We start from the raw sequence: 21,070 nt of genomic DNA, 5'->3' as shown, positions 1-21,070 counted from the left end.
TTATTTATTTTAAAATAAAGTTTTTAAAAGTATACATTTAGTCAAAAATTATTAAATAGTTGGGCACATGTTCAAGAGGAACTCATGGGTTTGTTGTCTTCCATTTAAAAATTATGCCCTGGGCATCATAAAATTATAAATTAGATTCTTCTGCAATTATTAGAATTAATATCTTCTACACTGGTGGAACCGCAATATTTTGCATTTTTAGTCAAGCCCAATAACATACTACTTGTGTAATTTTTTTTGCTTGCATGCCCGTCTTCCCAAACAGATTGCAAAATCTTTGAGTGCAAGGATATAGTGTACACTAAAATTTTTGTTGAGTTGTTGAATTTTCAAAAAAAACAAAAAAGTATCTTAGAGCAATTTAATAAGCTACATGTTGTTGTTGTCGTCGTTGTTTTGAGATGGAGTCTTGCTCTGTCACGCAGGCTGGAATACAGTGGCACAACCTCCGCCTCCTGGGTTCAAGCAATTCTCCTGCCTCAGCCTCCCTAGTAGCTGGGACTACAGGCACGCATCACCACACCCAACTAATTTTTGTATTTTGAGTAGAGGTGGGGTTTCTCCGTGTTGGCCAGGCTGGTCTCGAACTCTTGACCCCAGGTAATCTGTCTGCCTCGGCCACCCAAAGTGCTGGGATTACAGGTGTGAGCCACTGCCCCCGGCTTAATTAGCTAAGTATTATATATGTTTTTCAAAGCCACATCTCATTGAAAAATATTTCATAAATTGTAAATGACACCGACAAGCCCTTCTCTTACAACTTTACTTATATAAAAACATAGAGCAGTGATTCTTTAAACCCTGTAAGTCTGCCCAGTACTAAATGTTCCAATAAAATGTCAAATATAGTACTAAATGTCTCAGAAAGTTGTTAACTATAAGGACAAATATCGTACAGAGAATTTGACAGATAAATGGGAAGCTATGCATTATCTATAGTAATTAGTATATTGCAAATTTCTTAGGCTTTATTTCTCTTTAGAAAGTTTCTGGAAGCATTCATGGTATTACTGGAGAGTGTACATTTAAAAGCTCCTCAAAAGTCCTTAATACTCCAGAAATATAGATGTTGTTAATGTATACCTCTCTCACCTTGTACTTGTTACCATGAGCAGAAGATTGTGAAGGTAAAATCATTTGCTCTTTGATTTGTAAGAATGGTTTGAGTCCATATAAAATAGACTCTTCCATGCCATAATGTACATTTTAAAATTAAAAATATTAATATTCAAATATGAGGGGGTGATTTTAACATTCATTTTTAAATTTTTTACAAAATCATATTCCCAAAATATTTTTAGCTTTCATAAATTGAAGAAAATAATGAAAATCCTATTGATGTTCATTTGTCAAATTATATGCACATATTCAGTTTAATGTCACAAATTCCATACCTTTCTCATTTATAGGAGAAGGTATAAAATATTTTTACTGGTTACCTGATTTTTCTATTTTTCTAGCCAATTCTTTTTTACATATTTGTCATTAAAACTAATCTTATTTGCATATGTGCTAAATGTAAATAAGATTCAGATCCAAATCCATTGTAATATGGATCCTAGAACATAAAATATTCCTACTGTACTTGAAAGCAACAAAAATGGCAGCTAACCGTAGTTTGTCTGTACCAGCCCCTCACTACTGAACGTTGATTGCTACTTTGCCCCACAATGATTATTGCTAGCATTGGTATAAATTTCCCTTCATATGTAGAGAATCTTCATATTATTCATCCATCTATACTAGTTAATATTCAAGGTTAATACATAGAAACTGAAATGGAAGAGAGACCTTCAAGGGGGCTGACTAGAGGCATTGTACACTCACCCTCCCCACAGAGAAGAACCAAATCAGTAAGCAGATAATCACACTCTGAATAGAGCATCTACATAAGAACACTGAATTCAGCAGAGAAGTGACAGGAAACACCTTAGGCACATAAGCAGACAGAAGTAAGGCAGTTGGCCCAGCCGGAATCATCACAGACTTCTGTAATCCCAGCCATAGAAAATCCCCCTCCATTCTTAGAGGCCCTGCAACTAATATAGAAGCTGCCTGGTGTCTATGTGACTGCAGTGCTTAGAGAGGGAGTTCATGTTGAGTCCCACACAACCCTGAGACATACAATTTCATCACACACCATCTTGAGAGCCCACACCCCACCAGACTGCATCCTGTCCCAGGGCCTAACAACACCTGTATCTCCACATCCTTGACCTCCCCCGTGTCCAGCTGGAGGGCTTTAGTGGTGTAATACCCTACTACTCAGAAGTGCAGTAAGGTCTCCGTAACTCTAGCCCACAGAGTGTCCTAAACTCCAAGGAATGGGTAGAGTATCACACTAGGAAGGCTGGCCCTGGGTCAAAGGGAGCCAAACAAAAATGTGTGCTTCCCAGAGCCTGAAAGCTGCCTATCTGTAGCCACTGCCAATGACAGAAATTCTTCTCTCATTAGCATCAAGACCACAGCATACTTGTACTTGCCCTGAGGATGATGAAAGAAAAAAAAAAAAAAAAAAAAAAAAAACTATTGGCTAAGAATACTATACTTTATACCAGAATAATTGTTCTTCATAAATGAAGTAAAAACAGTCTTTCCCAGACAAGAAAAACTTGAGAAAAATTTATCACCCCTGGTGGGGCCCTTCAAGAAATGCTTAAGCAAGTCCTATACCTGGAAGCAGAAAAAAAGGATATCAAGTATCATAAAGCACATGAACATATAAAACACACTGGTAGAACAAATAAATGATGAAGACAAAGAACTCAAAGGTTATCAATACAGAATAAGGACAAACTGCAATGATAAATGATAAGAGAGAAGAAAATGAACAGAGGATATAGAAAACAACCAGAAATCAATTAATAAAAAGACAGAAATAAGTCTTTGCATATCAATAATAATCCTGAATTTAAACAGATTAAATTTTCCACTTAAAAGATAGAGACTGGCTGAATAGATTTTTTTTTTTTTTAATGACCCAACTATATGCCTCCTACAGGAAACTCATTTCATCTGTGAAGACACATACAGGCTGAAAGTAAATGGATGGAAAAAGATATTTTATACAAACAGTAACCAAAAGTGAGCAAGACTAGCTTTACTTATATCACATAAAACATACTTTAAGTTAAAAACAGTTAAAAACATTAAGAGACTGCCAGGCACAGTGTCTCACGCCTGTAATTCCAGCACTTTGGGAGGCCGAGGCGGGCAGATCACAAGGTAGGAGATCGAGAGCATCCTGGCTAACACTGTGAAACCCCATCTCTACTAAAAATACAAAAACAAAATTAGCTGGGTGTGGTGGTGTGCACCTGTAGTCCCAGCTACTTGGGAGCCTGAGGCGGGAGAATGGTGTCAACCCAGGAGGCGGAGCTTGCAGTGAGCCGAGATCATGCCACTCTACTGGCACATGGGTGACAGAGTAAGACTCTGTCTCAAAAAAAAAAAAAAAAAAAATTAAGAAGGGATAAAGAAGGTCATTGCATAATGACAAAGGGATCAATTTAGCAAGAGTATATGATAATTCAAAATATATATGCACGTAACCTTGGAGAACCCCAATATATAAAGCAAATATTATTAGATCTAAAAGAAAAGATAAATTTGAACACCAACATAGTTGGGGACTTCAACACCCAACTCATGGCATTAAACAGATAACCTAGAGAGAAAACAAAGAAACACTGGATTTAAATGAGACTTTAGACCAAATGGAACTAACAGACATTTATAGAACATTTTATCAAATAGCTGTAGAATACGTATTCTTCTCATCAGCAAAAGGAAAATTCTCCAGGATATGTTAGGCCACAAAACAAGTCTCAACAAATTCTTAAAAACTGAAATCATATGAGGTATCTTCTCAGAAAACAATAGGATAAAAGTAGAAGTCATTATCAGGAGGAACTTTGGAAACTACAAATATATGGAAATTAGACAAATACATGCTCCTAAATAACTGTTATGTCAATAAAGAAATTTAAAAGGAAATTTTAAAAATTATTGAAACAAATGAAAATGGAATCACAACATACCGAAACCTATGGGATACAGTGCTAACTAGGACATTTATAGCAATAGGCTCCTACATCAAAATAGTAGAAAGATTTCACATAAACAATCTAACAATGAACCTGAAGGAACTAGAAAAACAAACAAACAAAAAAAAACACCAAGCCCCAAATGGTAGAAAAATAAATAATATAGAACAGAATTAAATGAAATAGAGACTAAAACAACAATACAAAGGATCAACAAAATGAAAAGTGAGTTTATTGAAAAGATGAACACAATTAATAAACCACTGACTAGAGTAACAAAATAAGAGAGAAGACTCAAGCAAAATCAGAAATAAGAAAGGAAACATTAGAATTGACACTACAAGAATACAAAAGATCATCAGAGATTATTATGAACAAATATATGTTAAGAAAGTTGAAAACCTACAGATAACTGAATCAATCCCACAGCACATCAAAAATATAATACACCATGATCAAGTGGGATTTCTACCAGGGAAGCAAAGATATTTTAACATATAAAATCAATAAACATGATATATCACATTAACAAAATGAATGACTAAAACCATATGATCATCTCAATAGATGCAGAAGAGCATTTGATAAAATTCAACATTTCTTCATGATAAAAGTTCTCAACATACTAGGCATAGAAGGAGTATACCTCAACATAATAAAGGCCATGTATGACAAACTCACAGCTAACATAATTCGGAAGTGGGATAAGATGAAAGCTTTTCCTCTAAGAACTAGACTATGACAAGAAAGTCCACTTTCATTACTCTTATTCAACACAGTACTAAAGTACTAGCCAGAGCAATTAAGCAAGAAACATAAAAATAAAAAGCATCCAAATTGAAGAACCGGAAGTCAAATTATCCCTCTTTGCAGATGATATGATCGAATATTTAAAAACCTTAAGGATTCCCCTAAAAAATTTAAATCTGATAAACAAATTCAGTAACTTGCAGGATGCAAAATCAGCATGTGAAAATCAATAGTGTTTCCATACACCGATAATGAACAACCAGAAAAAGATAGTCCAAGAATGCAATCCCATTTACAATAGCTACAAAACAGTTTATCTCAGGGAGGTAGAGAGTAGTATGATAGTTACCAGTCTGGGAATGGTAGGGTTGTGGAGTCAAGAGAGGTTGGTTAATGGAAACAAATGTACAATTAGATAGACGGAATAAGTTATAATGCACAATAGCAGAATAGGGTGAGTATAGTTAAAAACAATGTATTGTATATTTCAAAACGGCTAGAAGAGAGGACTTGAAATGTTCCTAACATATGGAAATGATAAATGCTCAAGGTAATGAATACCTTAAGTACCCCGACTTAGTCATTATGCATTTTATGCATGTAACACAATATCACATAAATACATGCAAATATTACATATCAGTAAAAAATTTAATTGAAACAGGTGAACAGCTAAAACCCAAAGTAAACATTTTCTAAGACAGCATATTTACTGACCTGAAAAGCCAGTTCAGTTAGGTGGATTCGCTGGTATACATGATGAAGTTGTTGCTAAATGGTTAATAGCATTCATGAGAAAAATTAAAATAACACAACTTTTCATTAGCTTTTACATATATTTTGACAACTCTCTCTTCTCTTTGGTCACATACTTGTAATAAGTAAAACAAAATAAATGAAATCAGTATGCTAATGTATTTGATAAAAATCACTATCCTTAAAGAAAGATAATAACAAAATGATAATGTAATTATGGCCTCTAACAAATTTAGGAGTAAGACTCATTATATAATGTGCACACGATAGATACTTATAAATTTTAAAACAGTAATAATTACAACGATACAGTGTGCAAATTTCTCCAGATCCATTAGAGGGAAAGAGAGAGTTTCAGATTACTAGCAAGTAAATTTGGGCTCAGAAAACTAAACTACTAGGTGTAATTATCTGTCTTTGAGCGTCATCAATTTCTGCATAGAGCTGGGAAGAAATTGCTGCTTATGATTTCATTTCTTCCTTTTCTGGGGAATTGATTTTATCTTTAACTTTGCATTGTAAAAAGTTATCATTGACATCATTTTAAAAATAAAACAAAGCCAAGAAGACCATCACAAAACTTTGAACCCAAATGCGGTCCCAGTGATACATAGAACTGAAAATATTTTGGGGCATTCTTGGAGTTCATGGAATAAATATATTTGAGATTTAGACTTGGATCTGCCAGTAATTAATTGTGTGATACCTAACAGGTCACGTACACTCCCTAGTATTCATGTTTCTTGTTTGGAAGTGAGAGATCAAACTGGTGGCTGCTTAATGTGCCATCCGCTCTCTTGTTGAGCCTTGTGGACTCTGGAGACAAAGGGTTCTGTCTATTAACACTGATAAGAGAATGCCTTCAGTAAAAATTTGAAATAGGTTCTTGATTATTCCTGTTTAATACAAATAATTAATGGAGCAATTTAAAAAGTTTAGTCTTGGCCGGGCGCGGTGGCTCAAGCCTGTAATCCCAGCACTTTGGGAGGCTGAGACGGGCGGATCACAAGGTCAGGAGATCGAGACCATCCTGGCTAACCCGTTGAAACCCCGTCTCTACTAAAAAATACAAAAAACTAGCAGGGCGAGGTTGCGGGCGCCTGTAGTCCCAGCTACTCAGGAGACTGAGGCAGGAGAATGGCGTAAACCCGGGAGGCGGAGCTTGCAGTGAGCTGAGATCCGGCCACTGCACTCCAGCCTGGGCGACAGAGCAAGACTCCGTCTCAAAAAAAACAAATAAATAATAAAAAAAAAATAAAAAAAATAAAAAGTTTAGTCTTTTGTGATGTAAACACTTTGAAATAATTTTATTTCGATGCTGTTTTCTTAGACCATCTAGTGTCCTAGATCAGATAACTGTTTAGACATAAGCTCTCACTGACTCCAAGATTTTATAATAAGTTTTGTTGAGGACAAGGTCCACCTGGTCAGTAATACAGCGTTAGTTCTCTGACAGGGACCTTCCCTTGTTTTGAGAGCAATGGAAAAGGAATATTTGTTCTGTTCCAACAGACTTAACATGTAGTCTATTTCTGGCTTTGTGGTCAGGGCCTGTCCCTACTTCTTCTGTAAATGTCACACGAATCTGTGTACCTAAAGTTTTGTTCATTTCTTCCCACTTTATAGTAGACTAAAGAAATATTTAGATAAAATATACTCTTTTATTTTATTAATCTTTAATGTCTAACCAAACTTTACAAAACTATTTTCAGCATCACAGATTCTTATTTTCACAATTTTTGATTCATCAAATATAATTGTATAATTATACAGTTGCTACATGGTAAAATGCTAATTTTCTTTAGTTTGCATAGATTATTTTAATAAAGAGTAAAGTTTTAAAGACTCAGTAATACATTTATTTTTATAAAAGTAGATATAATAATTTCTTACTGAAATTGTTTTTGTAATCATCATAATAGCTACTATTTTTAACGGATTATATCCCAGACTGTATACTGTGTGTTTTATACTGATCTTATTTAATTCTTGTAATAAATCTGCAAATTATCATCACCAGAAATAAAAATATTCTAATATTTTAAAGAGACAGATTAACATGTTCTCATATAGAGTTTATATATAAGTTCACTATATTTATTTATAAGTGAATAAACCATATTTTATTTGTATTATTTGTTTTAGAAAGAAGAAACCATAAATAAAACATAATTGTTATCACTTACTATTAAATGACTAGTCAGATTATACTGTTAACTCATTTAATAGCTTTTTTTTTTTTTTTTTTTTTTTTTTTTGAGTCGGAGTCTCTCTCTGTCGCCCTGGCTGGAGTGCAGTGGCGCGATCTCGGCTCACTGCAAGCTCCGCCTTCCAGGTTCACGCCATTCTCCTGCCTCAGCCTCCTGAGTAACTGGTACTCAGGCGCCCACCACCATTCCCAGCTAATTTTGTTTTTGTATTTTTAGTGGAGATGGAGTTTCACTGTGTTAGCCAGGATGGTCTAATAGCATTTTTAAAAACTTAAATGAGCTATTACCTTCTTCAGAGACGGCTCTAATTATAAGTTTGTTTATTTATTTATTTATTTATTTATTTATTTATTTATTTATTTGCCACCATGAACCTAATGCCTATAATAAAGGGGATAGGTTTTCCAATTTTAAGAGTTATCATCACCCCCAGGGAAAAATTCTTGGAGTTAGGTGACTTTTTAAACTTGAAACCCTTGAAATAAATACAAAGAATATGGTAATACACCTTTTCCTCAATTACTGAACTACTAAACCTGTCCTATATGATATGTAAACAATTTTTTGAAAAAACACACATTTGTGTATGTGTACACAAAACCCTTAATGGTAATAAAGTGCTTATTTAAACTCATGAAAGTGGCACTTAAACTAGGAAACTATTTGTCACTCTTTCAGTTTTTGAATGAGTACAGAGAATAAATTTATTGTCCATCAAATGTGGTTTGCATTGTAATAATATAGTTATTATCTTACACCATAATGCGCTAAAGAAAATATTGAGAATGACAGTCAGAATATTTTATAGAAGTCTAGGATTTTGAAGGATTTCTCAATTCAAATCCCAAATCTTGCAACTGGCCAGGTAGTATTAACTAAACATTACTGACTTTCCATATAAAAGTGAAAACTGAAAAATGCTAAATATAGAATTAAATGGATCATATATAACCTATTTTTAAAGAAATCTGTTTGATAGGTGTCTAAATAAATTATAACCCATTTAGGACCTACTTATCTTAATATATTCATTAGGGTGAATTTGTTTATTATCCATGATATCTGATTCAGAAATCATTCTTATCCTCATCCATGGCATCTTACAGCTACATTAAAGCAATTTCTTGCTTATAGATCAGGCTGCTTGGATGGACTAAGAACTCCTTGTAAGCAGCAACTTTCTTAATCATTTAGGTCCTGTGAGCACTTTTTTGGTAGCATTTACAAGTGCTCAATAACTGTTTCTTGGCTTTAATAAAAAACCCTCAACTGATTATTCAGTGATTTGAAACTCCTAGGCAGAGAGTTTAAAAACCCTTTAAAACTTCAGGAACTTTCTAAGAAACAACCAGAGGAACAATCCCAACCCAACCAAACCAAATAAAATCAGAACATCTGTGTTCTATTATAATTTATTCCCAGAAAAGTGGCTGCCTCATCTGTCCTGAATATAAAGGGGTCTCCTGGCTGGTTCTTTACATAATTAAAAAGTTCTACTTCTAGATGACCTGAAGGGAAGGTCAGTAGAGTTGATGAGGTTATTTTAAGATATATTAATATAAAATAATTTGGAAATACTCAGAAGAAGATGACAAAGTCAATCCCAAGTTGTAGAGGAGAGGACTGGGTTGGACATTCAGATTGCATTATTACATGAGCTTTAAATGTCTTGTTAGTACTGTTAAAATTTTTTATGTGTTTTGGTAGATTTGCCTAAAATATACTATCACTATAACTAGCATATTTATTCAATTGATTTCCAAGTGCAAATAGTGATAACACAGCCATTTTCTCAGGGATAAACATATGATTTAAAGAGCATACACCTTAACCTAATCATTTGAGTTAGTCGTTACTCGTGAATTCCTGTTACTTGTTGTGCTGCATATAAATTTTCATAGATGAAAACTCTGACATAGTTTAAGTTCCTAAAAGTACAAGTGCATAATTCTCCACCAGAGAATGAAAACATTGCTATACAAAATCTATCTGTCCTTTAGTCTTAGATGAACAGAAGCAATTACCTGTGTGCAGAACAGACAAGGAGATTCAACGGGCACCTCCTTCTGTGCAGCCCTCATGGGATTAAATTCATTGAATTGGTATTCATTGGATTTTTTCTAGGACTCTCTGAATGTACCAAAATCCACAAGCTGTCAAGTCCCTTTTAAGGGCATACCTAAGAGATATTGCTGGTTTAGATCCAGGCCACCACAGTAAAGCAAATATCACAAATAAGTCACACAATTTTTTTGTTTCCTAATGTGTATAAAAGTTATATTTATACTATACTATAATTTATTAAGTGTACAATAGAATTAGGTTTAAAAAAGCAAAGTACAGGCCGGGCACGGTGGCTCATGCCTGTAATCCCAGCACTTTGAGAGGCCGAGGCGGGCGGATCACGGGGTCAGGAGATCAAGACCATCCTGGCTAACATGGTGAAACCTCGTTTCTATTAAAAAATAGAAAAAAGTAGCAGGGCGTGGTGGTGGGCGCCTGTAGTCCCAGCTACTCGGGGCAGGAGAATGGCGTGAACCCGGGAGGCAGAGCTTGCAGTGAGCCGAGATCGCGCCACTGCACTCCAGTCTGGGTGACAGAGCGAGACTCCGTCTCAAAAAATGAGAGCAAATCTAAATTTAAGAACTGTTTATTGATAAAAATGCTAATGATCATTTGAGCTTTCAGCAAGTCATAACTGTTTTGCTGGTGGAGGGTCTTCCTTTGATATCAATGGCTGCTGACTGATGAGGGTGGTGGTTGATGAAGGTTTGAGTGGCTATGCCAATTTCTTGAAATGAAACAAAAGTGAAATTTGCCTCATTAATTGACTTTTCCTTGCAGAAGGATTTCTCTGTAGCATGTGATGTTGTTTGATTGCATTTTACCCATAATAAAACCTCTTTCCAAATTGGAGTTAATCCTCTCAAATCCTACAGTTTGCTTTATCAACTAAATTTATGTAATATTTTAAATCCTTTGTGGTCATTTCAACAATGTTCACAGCATCTTGACCTGGAGTAGATTTGATCTCAAGAAACCACTTTCTTGCTCATCCATAGGAAATAACTCCTCATCCATTCAAGTTTTATCATGAGATTTTAGTTCAGTAACAACTTCAGTCTCCACTTCTAAGTCTAGTTCTCTTTTAATTTCTACCCCATCTGCAGTTACTTACTTCACTGAAGTCTCAAACCTCTGAAAGTACCATAAGAGTTGGAATAAACTTCTTCCAAACTTTTGTTAATGTTGGTGTTTTGGACTCCTGTCATGAATCACGGATTTTCTTAATGACATCTAGAATGGTGAATCCTTTCCAGAAGATTTTCAGTTTACTTAGGTCAGATCCATCAGAGTAATTACTGTCTATGGCAGCTATCGTTTACAAAATATATTTCTTAAATAAGAAGACCTGAAAGTCAAAATTACTCCTTTATCTATGGGCTACGGGATAGATGTTGTGTTAGTAGGCATGAAAACAACATTCATCTCTTTGTACATCTCCATCAGTACTTTAGGTGACTAGGTGCATTGTCAAGCAGCATTAATATTTTGAAAGGAATCTTTTTTTCTTAGCAATAGATCTCAATCATAAGCTTAAAGTATTCAGTAAATGATGCTATGAACTAATGTACTGGCATTTAGGATTTATTGTTCCATCTATAGAGCAGAGTCAGAATAAACTACATAATTCTTAGGGGCTCTAGGATTTTTGAGTAAATGAGCATTGGCGTCAACTTCTAAACATCAGCTTCATTAACCCCTAAAAGAGAGTTGACTTGTCTTTTGAAGCTTTGAAGTCAAGTATTGACTTCTCTCTACCTATGAAAATTCTAGGTGGCATCTTCTTCTAATAGAAGCCTTTTTTTTGTCTCCACTGAAAATTGTTTGTTTGTTTTGTATAATTTTTTTTTTTTTTTTTTTTTTTTTTTTGAGGTGGAGTTTCACTCATGTTGCCCAGGCTGGAGTGCAATGGCACAATCGCGGCTCACTGCAACCTCCGCCTCCTGGGTTCAAGCGATTCTCCTGCCTCAGCCTCCTCAGTAGCTGGGATTACAGGCATATGCCACCATGCCCACCAAATTTTTGTATTTTTAGTAGAGATGGGGTTTTGCCATGTTAGCCAGGCTGGTCTTGAACTCCTGACCTCAGTTGATTCACCCACCTCTGCCTCCCAAAGTGCACCTTTCCTGGCCTGTTTTGTATAAATTTAAGGGATACAAGTGCAATTTTGTTACATGGCTATATTGTGTAGTTGTGAAGTCTGAGTGTTTAGTGTATCCATTATCCAGATAATGTACATTGTACCCATTAGGTAATTCCCATCATCCACCCCCCTTCCGACCCCAGCTCATCTGAGTCTCCAAGTCCATACATTATGTCCGCATGTATACATTATTTAGTTTGCACGTATAAGTGAGAACATAGAGTATTTTTTTTCTTTCTCCTTCTGAGTTGTTTCACTTAAGATAATGGCTTCCAGTTCCATCCATGTTGCTTCAAATACATGATTTAATTATTTTTAATGATTGAATATTATTCTATTGTGTATATATACATTGTTTTTATCCAGTCCTCCTCTGATGGTCACTTAGGTTGAATCCTAATCTCTGCTGTTATGAATAGTACTGCAATAAACATATGAGTGCAGTAATCTTATTGATAGATATAATTATTCCTTTTGCTTTGGGTAGATACCCAACAGTGTGATTGCTAGATCAAATGGCAGCTCCATTTTTAGTTCTTTGATAAATCCCCATACTGTTTTAAATAGATGGTATGCCAATTTATATTCTCACCAACAGTGCACAAGCCTTCCCTTTTCTCTGCCTCCTTAACCACATTTGTTACTTTTTGTCTTTTCAAATAATAGCCATTCTAACTGGTATAAGATGACATCCCACTGTGGCATTAATTTAAATTTCTCTGATGATTAACATGTTCAGCATTTTTATATGCTTGTTGGATGTTTGTATGAAGCATATCTATTGAAAATAAAAATTTGAAAATTTTCTATTTTTCAGTAGATCTTTATACAAATAACCAACAAATGTATAAAAATTATGCTGCTTTTGAAAAATTTATATTAGCATCTTCTGGCCACTCTTTAATGGGGTTATCTGTTTGTTGTTGAGTTGTTTGAGTTCCTTGTAAATTCTGGACACTAGTTCCCTGTCAGATGCATAGTTTACAAACATTCTCTCCCTTTCTGCAGGCTGTCTGTTCACTCTGTTGATTGGTTCTTTTGCTGTGCAGAAGCTTCTTAGTTTAATCAAGTACCATCTGACTATCTTGGTTTATGTTGTTTTGCTTTTGAGATCCTGGTCATGAATTTTCTACCCAGACCAATGTCTAGAAGAGTCTTTCCTAGGCTTGCCTCTAGTATCTTTATAGCTAAAAATATGAAATACTTCATGAATTTGCATGACATCACTTAGCAGGGGCTATGCTAATTTTTTCTGTATCATTCCAGTTTCAGTATGTGTGCTGCTGAATCCAACACAAAATCTGTTGTTTAATGTAGCTACTTTCATCAATAATCTTAGCTGGATCTTCTGGATAATGTGCTACGTCTTCTACATCAGCTCTTGCTGCCTCATCTTGCTGTTTTATGTTGTGAAGATGGCTTCTTTCTGTAAATCCCAAGAACCAACCTCTGCTAGTTTCCAACTTTTCTTCTGTAGCTTCCTCACCCCTCTCAGCCTTCATAGAATTGAAGAAAGTTAGGGTCTCACTCTGGATTCAACTTTAGTTTAAGGGAATGTTGTGGCTAGTTTGATGTACCCACACTAAGCAAACTTTCTTAATATCAGCAATAAGGTTGTTTCACTTCATCATTCCTGTGTTCACCGAAGTAGCACTTTTAATTTCCTTTAAGAATGTTTCCTTTGTACTCACAACTTGGCTAACTTGTACTCACAAGTCTAGTATAAGAGGCTTAGCTTTCAGCCTGTCTCAGTTTTTGGCATGCCTTCCTCACTAAGCTTATTTTATTTCTAGCTTTTGATTTAAATTGAGAGATGTGCAACTTTTCCTTTCACTTGAATGCTTAGAGGCCATTGTAAGGTCATTTTTGTTTTTATTTCCAACTTTTATTTTAGGCTCAGTGGGTACATGTGCAGGTTTGTTACATGGGTAAATCACATGTTGTGGGAGTTTGGTGTACAGATTATTTCATCACCCAGGTAGTAAGCATAGTACTTGGTAGGTAGTTTTTAAATCCTCATCCTCTTCCCAACCTCCATCCTTTAGTAGGCTCTGGGGTCTATTGTTTCTTTCTTTGCATCATGTGCACTCAAATTGTAGCTCCCATTTATAAGTGAGAACAGGTGGTTTTCTGCCGCTGTATTAGTTTGCTTTGGAAAATGCCCTCCATTTCCATCCATGTTGCAGCAACTTGCAGGGTTATGAATTGATCTAACTTCACAATTGTTGTGTCTCAGGGAATAAGGAGGGCTGAGGAGATGAAGAGGGATGATAGACTGGCCAGGCAGTGGAGTAGTCAAAACACATACAACATTTATTGATTAAGTTTGCTGTCTTATGTAGGTGTAGTTTATGGTGCACCAAAACAATTACAATAGTGACATTGAAGATCACTGATTACAGATCATCATAACAGATATAAGGATAATGAAACTGTTTGAAATATTGTGAGAATTAACAAAATATGTCACAGAGACAGGAAATGAGCACATAATTTTGGAAAAATGGTGCCGATAGTCTTGCTCCACACAGGGTCACCACAAATCTTCAGTTTGTAAAAAACAAACACAAAACAAAAAAGACCCATAATATCTACAAAGTGTAATAAAGCAAAGCACCATAAAATGAGATATACCTATATAAAATGGTATAGTATCTGCATATAACTTATGCACATCCTCTTGTATAATTTAAGTCATCTCCAGATTACTTATAATACTTAATATAAAGTAAATGCCATATAAATCGTTAATATGCCATACTGTATTGTTTTTTATTTATATTATTTTTATTGCTTTATTGCTATTTTTATTGTTAGTTTTGTCAAATATTCTTGATCTGTGGTTGGTTGAATCTGCAGATGCAGAAGCAGTAGATATGGAGAGCAGCCTGTACATATGCTGTGAGATAAGGGCCTAATTTCATTCTATATGAGGATATCCAGTTTTCCCAGAAGCATTCATTGAAGAGACTGTCCTTTTCTCGTTGTGTGTTCTTGGTACCTTTTTCAAAAGTAAAAGGATTGTAAATACATGGGGTTATTTCTGGGCTTTCTACTCTCTTGCATTGGTTGATGTGTCTTTTTCTACCAGTATCATACTGTTTTGATTACAATTAGCTTTATAATATACTTTGAAATCAGAAAGTGGGATGCCTCTAGCTTTGTTCCTTTCTCTTAAGATTTCTTTTGCTATTTGGGGTATTTTTTGGTTCCATATAAATTTTAGTATTTTCATCCTCTTTTTTGGTTCCATGCAAATTTGAGGATTTATTTTCTATTTCTGTGGAAAATAACATGAAGTTTTGATAGAAATTGAATTAAATATATATATCACTTTGGGTAGTATGGACATTTTAAGTATATTAATTCTTCCAATCCAGGAACATGGAAGAGTTTTTCATTTATTGGTGTCCTCTTCAATTTTTCTCAATGATTTACAGTTTTCAGTGCACAGATCTCCCACTTCTTTGGTTAAATTTACTTCCTAAAATTTTATTTATTTAATATATTTCTTTATTTTGATGCAGTTGTAAATGGGATTTTTTTTCTTAATTTCTTTTTTTGGATAGTTTGTTGTTAGTATATAGGAATGCTACTGATTTTTGTGTGCTTATTTTATAGCATGAAACTTTACAGAATTAGCCAGTTTTAACTTTTTTATAAAATAATAACAGTTTTTAATATATAAGGTATGTCATTACCAAATAGAGATAATTTTACTTCTTCCTTTCTGATTGCATGGCTTTTATTCCTTTCCCTTGCCTAATTGCTCTGGCCAGGTATTCTAGCACTATGTTGAATAGATGGTGCCAGAATAGGCATCTTTATTTTGTTCCTGACCTTAAAGGAAAAGCTTTCAGCTTTTCACCAGTGAGTATAATCTTTGTCTAGATAAAATTTATCAATTTTGTTTACCTTTTCAAAAACCTAGCTTTTAGGTTTATCTTTTTTATTGTTCATCTTGTCTCTATTTGGCAGATTTCTTCTCTGATATTTGCTATTTCCTTTCTTCTGTGAAGTTTGGACAGACTATAGTTTTCTTTTCTAGTTATTTGAGATGTATCATTAAGTTGTTTATTTGAGATTTTTTCTCTTTTTTGATGAAGGCATTTATTGCTATAAACTCCCTCTCAAGACCGCTTTTGCTGATTCCATAAGTTTTGGTGTTTTTATTTCCATTTTCATTTGTGTCAAGATTTTTTTTCTCACAGTTACCCTGCTGTCTAGGCTGGAGGGCAGTGGTGCAGTCTCAGCTCACTGCAACCTTCACTTCCTGGGTTCAAGTGATTCTTATGACTCAGCCACCAAAGTAGCTGGGATTAGAGACATGTGCCACCACACAGGCTAAAGTTTTTTTTTTTTTTTTCTTTTTGTATGTTTAGTAGAGCGGGTTTCGCCATTTTGGCCAGGCTGGTCCTGAACTCCGGGCCTCAAGTGATCCATCTGCCGTGGCCTCCCAAAGTGCTGGGATTACAGGCATGAGCCACTGTACCCAGTCTGTTCAAGAACATACTATTTAATTTCCATTTACTTGTGAGTTTTCCAAGATTCCTCCTGTTATTTATTTCTAGTTTTAAGCCATTGTGATCAGAAAAGATACTCAATATAATTTCAATCTCTTAAATTTGTTAATAATTATTTTGTGGCCTAACATATGATCTATTTTGGAGAATGTTCTGTGTGGATTTGAAAACGATGTGCAAATTGGAGAAACAAGATGGCAGAATAGAAGGTTCAACCAATCGTCCTCCCTGCAAGGACATCCATTTAACAACTATCTACACAGAAAAATCACCTTCATAAGAACCAAAAACCAGGTGAGCACTCATAGTACCTGGTGGTAACTTTATATCACTGAAAGAGGCATTGAAGAGGTAGAAAAGGAAGTAGTAAATCACTGACACGCCCCCTTCTTCTCTCCTCGGCAGCAGTAGCAGGGTGCAGACAGCATACCTGGGCACTGGGGAGGGAGAACACAGCAACTGTAAGGCATTGAACTCACTGCTGTCCTGTTAGAGCAGAAAGGAAAACCATACCAAACTCAGCTGATGCCTACCCATGGAGAAAGCATTTAGACTAGCCCTAACCAGAAGGGGATTCGCTGATCCCAGTGATCCAAACTTGAATTCTCAAGAACTGCAACTGTTAGGCAGGTCCTAGTGCTGAACTAGGCCCAAGGACAGTGGACTGGTACGGGGACGTGACATACTGAGACACAAGCTGGGGAGGATAAGGGAGTGTTGGCATTACCCCTCCTCTAACCCCAGGCTGCACAGTTCACAACTCTAAAAGATACCCCTTCCTTATGCTTGAGAAGAGAGAAGAATGGGGAGGACTTTGTTTTACATCTTGGGTATCAATTCAGCCATAGCAGGAAAGAGGCACCAATCAGAGTCATGAGACCCTCGTTCCGGGATCTTGCTCCCAGATGACATTTGTAGACATGCTCTTGGCCAGAAGGGGACCCACTACTTTGAAAGAAAGGGCCCAGTTCTGGCAGCATTCATCATCTCCCAACAGAAGAGTCCTTGAGTCCTTAATGACCAGGAGCAATATCCAGGTACTATGTCACAAGCCTTGGGTGAGCCTCTCAGACTTGCTGGCTTCAGGTACCAGTATGGCTATGGTGGGAAGAGCACCAAGCAGGCTATTGGGGTACCTGATTCCAGAATTTGACTCTTGGATGGCATTTCTGGACCTGCCCTGGGCCAGAAAGGACCCTATTGCCCTGAAGTGTGAGTCCTAGGCCAGGCAGCATTCACCACAAGCTGACTCAAGAGCACTTGTATCTCCACTTTACTAGGATTGGCTTCTGGAGATGTATTTTATTCTTTTATTTGGAATATGTTTCCCTGTTTCTTCACTTTCCTTGACTATCTGTGTTGATTTCAGTATATTCTATGAATGAACAAGCTCTCTAAGTTTTGTTAGGCTGGTCTTATGTAGGATATGTTTCTCCTCAGTCAGCACAGCCAACAATTCTAGGTGCCTTTAAACTCTTTGTGTTTGTCCAACCTGCTGCCGTTGTTCTTTGTAGCCCCAAAGAAATTAAAAAGTGTCAAGTCATGTTATTGCCTTGAGAGAGGTAGGATAGAAGCCAGTCCTTTGGGATAGGGCAGGAAACGTTGGGGTGCTAGATTTATGTTAGATTTATCTTTCTTTCTTTGCAGAAAAGCTGAGAACCAAAATTAATCTTCCACTCATTTTGCTCTACACCAAGAAGAGGGACTGAGGAACATGCCTATCATTTTGATCAGATTGCTCACTTTGAACCTCAGGAGATATTGATGACCATTTAAAGGTTTAAAAGTCACATTTTTTTTCCCTCTGTGGTCTAAAAAACTCGATAGTATAGAGCTCTGTTAACTCCAAGAGCTAGGTGATTTAGGAGACAGTTCCTTGGATGAAGGCTGAAAAGTTGGAGAACTTAATGCATGTAGAAGTTACTCTCAGAGAGAGTCTGTATATTTGGAATTATTTCAGGAGAAAACCAGGGAAGAAAGTGCATGAAGTTCCCACTCTCCTGCTGAAGGAGGCACAAGTTTCATACCCTCCTAATAGACGGAGACTTCTGGCCTGGACTTTTTGCTAAAGCAAGGGAGGGAGGTGCAGGGAGTATCTGCATTCCCATAGAGACATGAAGATGTGCCCCTGCCTCCTTCCAGTGAAAGATAGCAGGAGTTTATTCCTAGAACAAGCCAGAGAAGAAGGTGTGAGAAGTGCCATAACTTCCATAGTTACTGACACAGGTTTCCAATGTCTTTTCATGGAGATATTTCAGGGCTAGGATTATCACTGGAGCTAGTTGGTGGAAAAGGTGCAGAAAGTGTCTGCTGTCCTGTTCAAGCAAGCAGAAGTTTCACGCCTCGCATCCCTTGCAGGAGGAGCCTTCTGTTGTGAAGCTATTGCTGAAGCAAGCCAGAGAAAAAGGTTCAGGGAGTACCTACTTTCCCTTTGAGGCACATAGGAGTGCTTCTGCCATCATCTAATGAGGGATTGCAGTCATTTATCATGGGAGCAAACCAGGGAAGACGGCATAGCAGGGCAGGGCAGAGAGGGTGTGCTGTCCCTTCATTGTTGCTGGCAGTGGCCTCCCACCTCTTACCATAGAGACTGTAGAACTGAGATGTCACTGGAGCCAGCAACGGAAGAAGGTGTGGGCAGTGCAGTAGCATCCTACCATTTAGTCTCCAAGAGGTTTATTCTTACTTGCTATATAGGCTCCCAGATACTGGCTTGTTAGAGGCTAGAACCACAGGGAGCTACTGGAAAAGCATGCGACCACACCCCATCCCCATCCGTGGGGAAGGTGAAAGCTGGGCTCATCTCAGGGGACTACAACAGCTAAGGGTGCTCACATGGTTCAAACCCCCACTTTGTTCTTTGCGTTTGAGGGAGATCCTCTGAAGATTGTCTCTTTCATTCCTCCAGCACAGTGATTTAACAGCCAAGCCCTTCACCAGGACTGCGAAACTAGAACATTGTGTGTGTGCTAGGAGTCCCTCACCCCTTAGGATAAAGTGGAAATTGGAGTTTCCTTCCCAAGTGCGTTCAGGGTGGGGTTAATTCACAAGTGTATCTGCTTTTCCAGTCGGTTTGATGTGGATGTTTTCTCAGTCATCCAGTGTGTAGGAGTCTTTCAACTGGATTCTGCCTTTCTCTTGAAGAGAATTGAATTGTGTGTAGGTGTTTACTCAGTGTGTCTGTGGAAGAAGCGATAGTCAAGAGTCTCCTATTTCATCAGGTTTTCTAATGTTTCAAATGTTTTATTTCCATGAAAAATAAATAACTGAAATTAAAAGCAAATGTTTATATACATGTCATTAATATATAAATAACCATGTTTAATTTAGCAATGAACTAGCTGCTTTGTTAGGATTTCATATACCCTAAAAGAACTTCAGAAGCCCAACTGATAATGTCTCCAAAACTCTTTAATATGAAGGATTCATTGATCAAGAAGCAAAATAAGTAATTTCAAAAATAAAAAGGTTCTCAATATATACCTTAAAGCATGTTCTGCAGTAGCTATTTTTAGTAAGTCATAAGAAATGTCCGTTAGATGCAACTAAACTAAAACCATTGCTGCCTGAAGACTTAAGCATCTGAATGTTTTCTGTTACTTAGATATAGGAGATACATCTGATGTTACTGCCTCAGGAATGATACACTAAAAAAATCAGTGTCGTTAAATTTTTTTAAATTTCCCGTTTGCAGTAATTTCAGGTGTTTATAAACCGTTTCATGTTCAAAAATAGAAATGAAAGTACATTATTCCCAGAGATATTCTTCCAGTGTCAGCATTCCATCTCCATTGCGTTGCTCATCAGTTTTGTGCTGTATCTTCGGAATGAAGAGAAAATGTGCAGCACCCTCACATCACCACACACTGTGACATTCACTTACAACTGAGTAACAGCAAGAAAATATGAAAATTAATTTCTTAAGAATATGTTTCTGTTTAAAACCAATTTAACCTTATCAAGAAATCTTAGTTTCTAAATAAAGAAGCAAAAATTCAATTAAGAACAGAGGCCTAACATGTGAATACCATTTACATGATTAAGCAGTGATAACACACTGTTCTGCATTTAATTCCCACGCACAGTATTGAACCAAATGTGAAACTGATACTTTGGAGACATTAAATATCCATAGCTTTGAAATGTGCTGCCATTTAATTACTACCAAAGCCATGTGCCTCAGAGCTTTTTGTTCATCGTTTCTATAAGGCTCTTAATACGGTTCTAGGACAAGAACATGAAAGTTATACAAAACTGTGAAAAAGTACAATAATTAAAAATTTCATACATAGTATCACAAAGCCAGCTACGTTAACAGAAATGAAAATGATCTCTGTACTCCAAATGAGAAATGAGACTCAGAACTTATGTCCAAAATGGAATTGTTAGCAATATGACAGGTTCCGAACCATGAGTACAACCAACACACATCTAAATCATTAACATCACTTCCCTACTCAAAACAAAAAGGAATGCATGATTAAACCGATAACTATGTCAGGAATTAACCAACTCAGAGAATCATTCTCATTTGAGCTCCCTTTTTGCTTTCTTAGACTACAAGTTGAA

At 36.4% G+C, this 21,070-nt stretch overlaps 1 non-coding gene across 1 annotated transcript; it reads right to left on the bottom strand.

Moving 5' to 3' along the window:
* Positions 1-13,167: 13,167 nt before the first annotated feature.
* On the bottom strand, positions 13,168-13,274 carry LOC115895934. Its single transcript, XR_004055988.1, has one exon. It is a non-coding gene; the product is annotated as a U6 spliceosomal RNA (small nuclear RNA).
* Between the last annotated feature and the right edge of the window lie 7,796 nt (positions 13,275-21,070).

The sequence above is a fragment of the Rhinopithecus roxellana genome, chromosome 2 (genome assembly GCF_007565055.1).
Source record: "Rhinopithecus roxellana isolate Shanxi Qingling chromosome 2, ASM756505v1, whole genome shotgun sequence".
Taxonomy (NCBI): domain Eukaryota; kingdom Metazoa; phylum Chordata; class Mammalia; order Primates; family Cercopithecidae; genus Rhinopithecus; species Rhinopithecus roxellana.
This window is presented reverse-complemented; position numbering and strand designations above follow the sequence as displayed.